Consider the following 7,346-nt stretch of genomic DNA (forward strand, 5'->3'; position numbering starts at 1 on the left):
ATCCTAATCTTGTCATTGAATAATTTGATTAGTTTTGGGAAATAGTCTTTTAGAACTAGAATTTGCCTCAAATTCCATGATTCATGTGGAAATGTAAAAATAACCATAGATGCTATAATATTTGAATCAATGCACCCTATCTCATGTGATTCAAATGCAAATATCTTACTATATCATAAAAGCAATTCTTTGAAATATCTCTCTTCATCTTTTGTCAAAAAATTCTCACACCTAACTTTCAAACTATCTAATGTGTTAGGGACATAATCCTTAGAACCTTCTAGAGACAAGTTTCTAGAACCTTCTAGAAGCAAGTCTCTGGAACCTTCTAGAAGCTTCCTAGTTGGTAGAAGTTGCTTGAGAAGCTTCCTAAATAGAAGTATATATTGGAATCGAGGCTGAAGAGTTCTTCAGTCTCGACAATACATCTCTTAGAGCTCTAGCTCACCTCTCTGGTGTTGTTCTTGTATTCATCTGATTAATCTAGTTCTTGCCAGTTCTTCTTGAACTTCTTGTTAGACCTCGAGTCTGTATTTCTGTGTCCATGACAGTTTGTCGAGACTTCACTCACCTCAGATATCAGAGCTAGTTTCTTCTTTGTTAGAGTGTGGATTACTCCTCTGCTTGGAAGTGTACTAGCACTTTAGAGGTTGCGGATTACCCTCCTCTAAACTGATACTTCTTTTGTTACAATATTGGAGTCTTATTCTTCTTGGAGAGAGTGGATTATCCCTTTTCTTGAAGCTCTTAAGGCATTTTAGAGGTTGCAGAGTACCCTCCTCTAAACCAATATTGTCTTCTTGTAGAGTCATTTCTGTCCTTCTCTTAGAATGGCCGAGGGCCAAGACACTAGTATGATGGAAAGTTTGGAGTCCAAGTTGGATGCTATCATGAATGTCCTCGCTACGTTATCGCAAAGAACTGCAGAGATTGAAGGAGTCGTGGCAAGGCTTCATAATGATGGAGCATCTGGGATGGCACAATCTAGGTTGCACCAGCCTCAAACTTCTGCACTTGGAGAAGCAACTTTGCCTCAAGTTCGACAAGCACTGCTGGTTCTATAATATAAAGAGCCCCGACTTAGCCTTCCGGACAAGTTCGATGGTACGCGTACCAAGTTTCGAGGATTTGTCAACCAAATCAGGTTGATAACAGTTTTACAGCTCGAATGCTATCCAACGGAGGAGTCACATGTTGGGCTTGTTGGAACCTTACTTACATGACAAGCTCTATCATGGTTTGCTCCTTTGTTTGAGAAACGATCCTCTATACTAAACAACTTTGAAACATTTTTGGAGGCGTTTGCGGAAGCATTTGGTGAACACGACAAGGTTCGATGGACTACAGCAAAGATTCGGTCACTACGACAAGAGATGCACTCTACATCAGTCTATACATCGGACTTCAAGCAATTAGCATGCAACATCAATTAGGATGAAGAAGCGTTGATGAATCAATTTTATTGGGATTTAAGGGACGATGTGAAGGATTTGTTGTTAACTCTTCCAGATCCACAAATGCTCAACGAAGCTATTAGCCAAGCTGTGAAGTGTGATAACTGCCTATTTCAACACCGCCAAGACCAACGTTCAAGACAACATACAGTTCGCCACTCCCCAACTATGTTGGTAAGCAACGTGAATTCACATTCAGAGGTAGAAGACATACAAATTAATGTGGTACATGTCAAATACCTTACTCTAGAAGAAAAAAAGCGGCGTACGGAGGAAGGTCTATGCTTGTATTGCGGTGAAGAAGGCCACAAAGTTGGAAACTACCCCAAGAAGTAAAATTGACGTATTGTCAAGACAAGGGACGTGTTTATTCAGGAAAACGAGGATGACCAGCCACAATAGGAACCGTGCGGCTGGACAGTGAAACATCGCAACAACAATCAGGTTCCTTTCTTTTCGCTCAACTTGTCCTTTGTTTTATAATCCCTTTGCTTATTGGCCCTCAAAAACTAAGAACCTTAGTATTATTAGATTCAAGAGCATCTGCTTGTTTCTTAGACGAAGAATTTGTGAAGCATCGTAAGATCCCTTTAGCACAAAAATCCAAACCTGTTCACGTTGAGGTCATAGATGGGCGACCTTTATTGTCTGGTAGTGTCACCTATGAATCAGAACCTACAGAAGTGACGTTTAAGGGCCATAGTAGTCATATTATTTTTAATATTATTAGAACCCCATCAAATCCTCTTATTCTTGGTCTTTCTTAGTTGAAAAAGCATAATCCATCCAAAGATTGGAAGTTGCGGAACATGACCTTTCCCACAAACCACCCAAGAGCAAGCCTAGTAGAAAACCTCGAATAGAGAAATCTTTATTTATTGGAGTAAGAGCGTTTATAAGATCGTCCAAGGAAGGCACACCATTTGTCATTTATGCGGCTCCAACTACCAGGGAGAAGATCTCGACAACAAGTATACCGGAGCAATATAAGGATTTTAAAGACATGTTTCAACAGAAAAATGCGGACATGCTACCGAAACACAGACCATATGATTGCGCCATAGACTTGTAGGAAGGAGCACAACTGCCTTTTGGTCCAATCTACAATGTATTGCAGACGGAGTTGGTGGAGTTGCGGAAGTACATCGATGAGAATCTAGCCAAGAACTTCATCCGTCATTCAAAATCGTCAGCTGGAGCATCCATCTTATTTGTGAAGAAGAAAGATGGTTCATTGTAGATGTGCGTGGACTATCGAGGCCTCAACAAGGTAACAAAGAAGAATCGTTACCCGTTACCCTTGATTTTTGGTCTCTTAGAACAACTTGGACGTGCAAGGATTTTTAAAAAAATTGATCTAAGGAGAGCTTACAACCTCGTACGAATCAAGGAAGGAGATGAGTGGAAGATAGTGTTTCGTACAAGGTATGGCCATTTTGAGTATAAAATCATGTCCTTTGGTCTTATCAATGCTCCAACGGTCTTTCAACATATGATGAATGTCATTTTTCGAGAATACCTTGATGATTTTGTTGTCATCTATTTGGATGATATTCTAATATTCTCCAAAAATGAGGAAGAGCATGAAAAGTACGTTCGTTTGGTCTTGGAGAAACTACGTGAGTGAGGACTATATATCAAGTTGGAGAAGTATTTATTTCACCAAATAGAGATGGAGTTTTTGGGGTTCGTTGCGACTACAGAAGACTTAAAGATGGACTCCAAGAAGGTGGAAGCAATCGTGTCCTGGGAGGTTCTGAAGACTGTGAGAGACGTACAATGTTTTCTTGGCTTTGCCAACTTCTATTGGATCTTCATCAAGAATTACTCTTAAGTTGCTGCTCCTCTCACTCGATTGACATGCAAGGGTAAGCTGGAGTGGGGACCTCTAGCGGAGAAGGCATTTCAAGACCTAAAAATTATATTTACTACGGCTCCAATCTTGGTACATCCAGACTTTACAAAGGCCTTTTATTTAGAAACTGATGCTTCGGATTTTGCTTAGGAAGCCGTACTTTCACAAATGGGAGAAGACAAGAAGTTCCACGGGTTGCATTCTATTCTCGAAAGTTCTCTGCTGCTGAAATCAATTATGAGATCCACGATAAGGAACTTCTTGCTGTAGTGGATTCTTTCCAAGAATGGCATCATTTTCTTAAAGGAGCTGCACACCTAGTGACCGTATACACAGATCACAAGAATTTAGAGTATTTCATGTCGGCTCGGGTTCTAAATCGACGTCAAGCTCAGTGGAGTATGTTGCTATCTAAGTTTGATTTTGTTATGACTTATCGACCTAGAAAGTAGCAAGGACTATCTAACGCCTTATCGAGGAGATCGTATCTTCTACCAAAGATTGGAGAAGCAGCGTTTGATCAACAATATACGACATTGTTGAAGCCAGAGCTATTTTGGCTTCGCGCTACAATTGTGCTAATTAATGCTGACTTCTTGAATCAGGTACGAGCCGTGACCATTAAAGATTCAGTAGCCATTGATATCAAGCAGCATGCCAATGACGACAAATTCAAGGTGGAGGGAGAACTTTTATACTTAGAGGAGCGGTTGTATATCCCAAAAAGACCAGCACGACTCCGAGTTCTTCAATCTCGCCACGATTTTCCAGTTGCGGGACATTTTGGATTCAACAAGACCTTGGAGCTTATTTCTCGAGATTTTTGGTGGCCCCAAATATTAAAGGATGTGAAAGATTTTATCCTCTCCTTTGACATCTGTTCAAGATTTAAGAATCCTCGGCATCGCCCTTATGGACTCCTACAGCCACTGCCGATTCCACGTCGACCATGGTCTTCAGTTTCCATGGACTTCATCACGGATCTTCCATCATCAAACTCATTTAATAGCATCTTTGTCGTGGTAGATCGGCATACAAAGATGGCACACTTTGTTCCTTGCAAGAAGACATCATCCAATGAAGTCACAGTAAGGCTCTTTCTCGATAATGTGTATCGATAACATGGACTACCAAATGATATCATATCAAATCGAGGAATCCAGTTCGTATCAAAGTTTTGGAGATCTCTCTTTGAGATACTGAAGGTGGATATCATGCTTTCCTTCGGCTTTTCATCCTCAAAGTGATGGCTCAACGGAACGGGTGAACCAAGTCTTGGAACAATACTTACGATGCAGCATCAACTATCAGTAAGACGATTGGACCACATGTCTGTCGCTACTCGAGTTTACATATAACAACACCCTCCATGTGTCGACTCATTACACACCATTCTTTTCCAACTATGGATATCATCCGAAGCTTGATTTATAAAGTCCATTGTCGTATAACGTTGTCGTGTTGTAATACGAGTATACTCTGAAAATATAAAGAAAGAGGACTTTTATTAATGTTCAGTTGCCTCGAATATTGGAAGCAACGACCAATTCCAGTGCAAATACTGAGTGGCCTGGTTCAGTCACCCCGTTACAGTCAACCGGGGCATACTGAAATGCTCCATTCGATTCCAATAATGGGAGTTAGTATGAAGGGAAAGGACCAATTCAACGATGGGTGAGCCTAGTTTGAAGAGCCAATTAGTTCCAATTTCAAGACATCCAATCCAGGTCTTACCCAATATGAAACCTGAATTGGTCGTAACTCAATGCGGTCCAATTGCGGGAACATCCAAGTCTTACTATGGGCCTCTTATCCAATATGAAACCAGAATTGGTCGGGCGACTCAATGTTGTCCCGATTATGGGCTCCGATTCCATTTCAGGCTGTTTCGTCCTTTGTGTTGTTTCGGGAACGTCCTTTCGATAAAAGGATCTCTTAAAGGTAAAAACGGAGGAGAAAGCTCTTACGACGGAGCCAATTTTGGATCCAAGACGGAAGGAGCCAATTTCGGATCTAAGATGGAACGAGCCAATTCCAGATCCAAGACGGCGAGAGCCAATTTCGGATCCAAGACGGAAGATTGAAAAAATTCAGAGGTTAGAGTTTGAAAGAGGAGAGAATTACGATTTAAGAGGAGGATAAGTTAAGAAATGAAGGGAGAGAATAGTTTTGAGGGGTTTTTTTGAAGGATCGAGAGAGCTAGCTTCATGCTTCTGGGCGAGAAAAAAAGACAGAGGATTGGGGTTTTTTTTTTCTTCATAGGGTTTTGAGAAGACGGAGGCAATCGTTGCTGAAGTCAGTGTTGTAATGGTGAATTGGGATTTTTAATGAAGAAGGTTTGATTACTCTTGACTGTTTTGTGAAATCGAGTTACGTCTGGGATGAAGAATTAAAAAGGTGTCCATAGGATTGAGTATGGGGAGTGAATGAAAATTGTTGAATTAATCTAACGAGACACTCAATAGATACAAGATCGTGAGTATAAAGCGGTATCAAAGATTAGCAGTTTGGGTTGTTCGGGGTTCTCTTTATCGTCTAGAGACCTACCGGCTAGGACAAAAAGGACTTCGGCGAGCAGTCGAAGGGCATCTGTATAGATTTACGATGTATTCTTGCAGTTATTTATATTCCAACAGTCAAAAACCGATAGACTGTTTGAATATTAGCGAATCTCCATACTACCTTTTACAGCCAGACGTCCCGCGCGTTCTCGAGCAAGAAAGCACATAATACGACATAAAGTGGTGAACCCGATGTGAAAGCTTGAGGTGGAAGGTATTGGATTTTGTTTGATTTTATTTTTATTTTATGAAAAACAAAAATAAAAACTTTGAAGGATTTTTGGCAGGAGTTTCTGGTGGGGGTTCTTCTAAAGGACAAGATATGTACATGGATCCGTCTATTGCTAGTATAATTCAAGCCTTCTCATTATCAATGCAGCAATAACAAAGCAATGATCAAAGGGAAGCTTTGGCAACCAAAGCATTGCACGCAGTGGTCAATAAAATTGATCAATTTGATAGAAGGAATATTTCAAGGTATTTAAGATGTTATGTTCGTGAAATGGAATTAAATCGGGTTTCTGAGAAGAAAATGGTTGCACTATTTGGACTTGCCACGATATCGGAGATAAGAGACCACATTACATCGATTACGGATCGTTATGAGAATTCATGGGAGGTTTTTTCACATGCATTGAAAGACAAATATTTCTTGGAAGATGTTGATCGTGTTACTAAGAAGTTATTTCTGGAATGGATTGAACGGCCTAATAAGAATTTGCAAGCAACAGAGCTACTAAGGGAATTTGAGAGGCAATACTCTCAATTGTCGAAGGTAGAAAAATTGACATTGGAGCCGAACAAAGTTGATCTATTTCTTCAAGCTGCTGATGGAGAATTGCAAGGAAAATTAGAACTCCTTCTTGAAGACAAAGAAGATGAAGGATTGACAACAAAGTGGAAGAACGTTGAAGATGCGGTGGAGTTGCTTACAAAAAGAGAAAGGAAGAAGGATAGGAGCAATATTCAGAAAACAGTACAAGCACCCAAAGCTCCAGTACATACAAGACTACCAACAATGCCTACAGTTCAACCTTCGACATCCTTATCAAAGAAAGCAGATATCGAGATGGAAGAAATCATATGAGAAATGCGAGATCTTCAAATCAAATTAGCAAGACTTGAAGAGAATACTTCTATAAATAATTTGAAGAATGTTTCAAAATAAGGATATGTACAAAGATGCATTTGATGTGATGATGCTTCACATACTAGGAAAGATTGCAATGAATTTAATAATATGATATGAGAAGGAATTATTTGCTGAAAAGATGGAAAGATAGCATTAAAAGATAGGGAGCATCTTCTTCAAACCAATTTTGGCAAGGGAGTAATGAGAGCATTGGTTCAAGATTACTTAAAAGAGCATGAAACAGCAACACGAGAAAGTGCAAGTTATGGTGCTAGAGTGGATGATGACCTTGGTGGAAGTACGGAAACTAGTCAGTTTTGGGCTTCTGCCGTTTCTATAATGTA

This window comes from Physcomitrium patens, chromosome 22, assembly GCF_059467195.1.
Source record: "Physcomitrium patens ecotype Gransden chromosome 22, ASM5946719v1, whole genome shotgun sequence".
NCBI lineage: Eukaryota > Viridiplantae > Streptophyta > Bryopsida > Funariales > Funariaceae > Physcomitrium > Physcomitrium patens.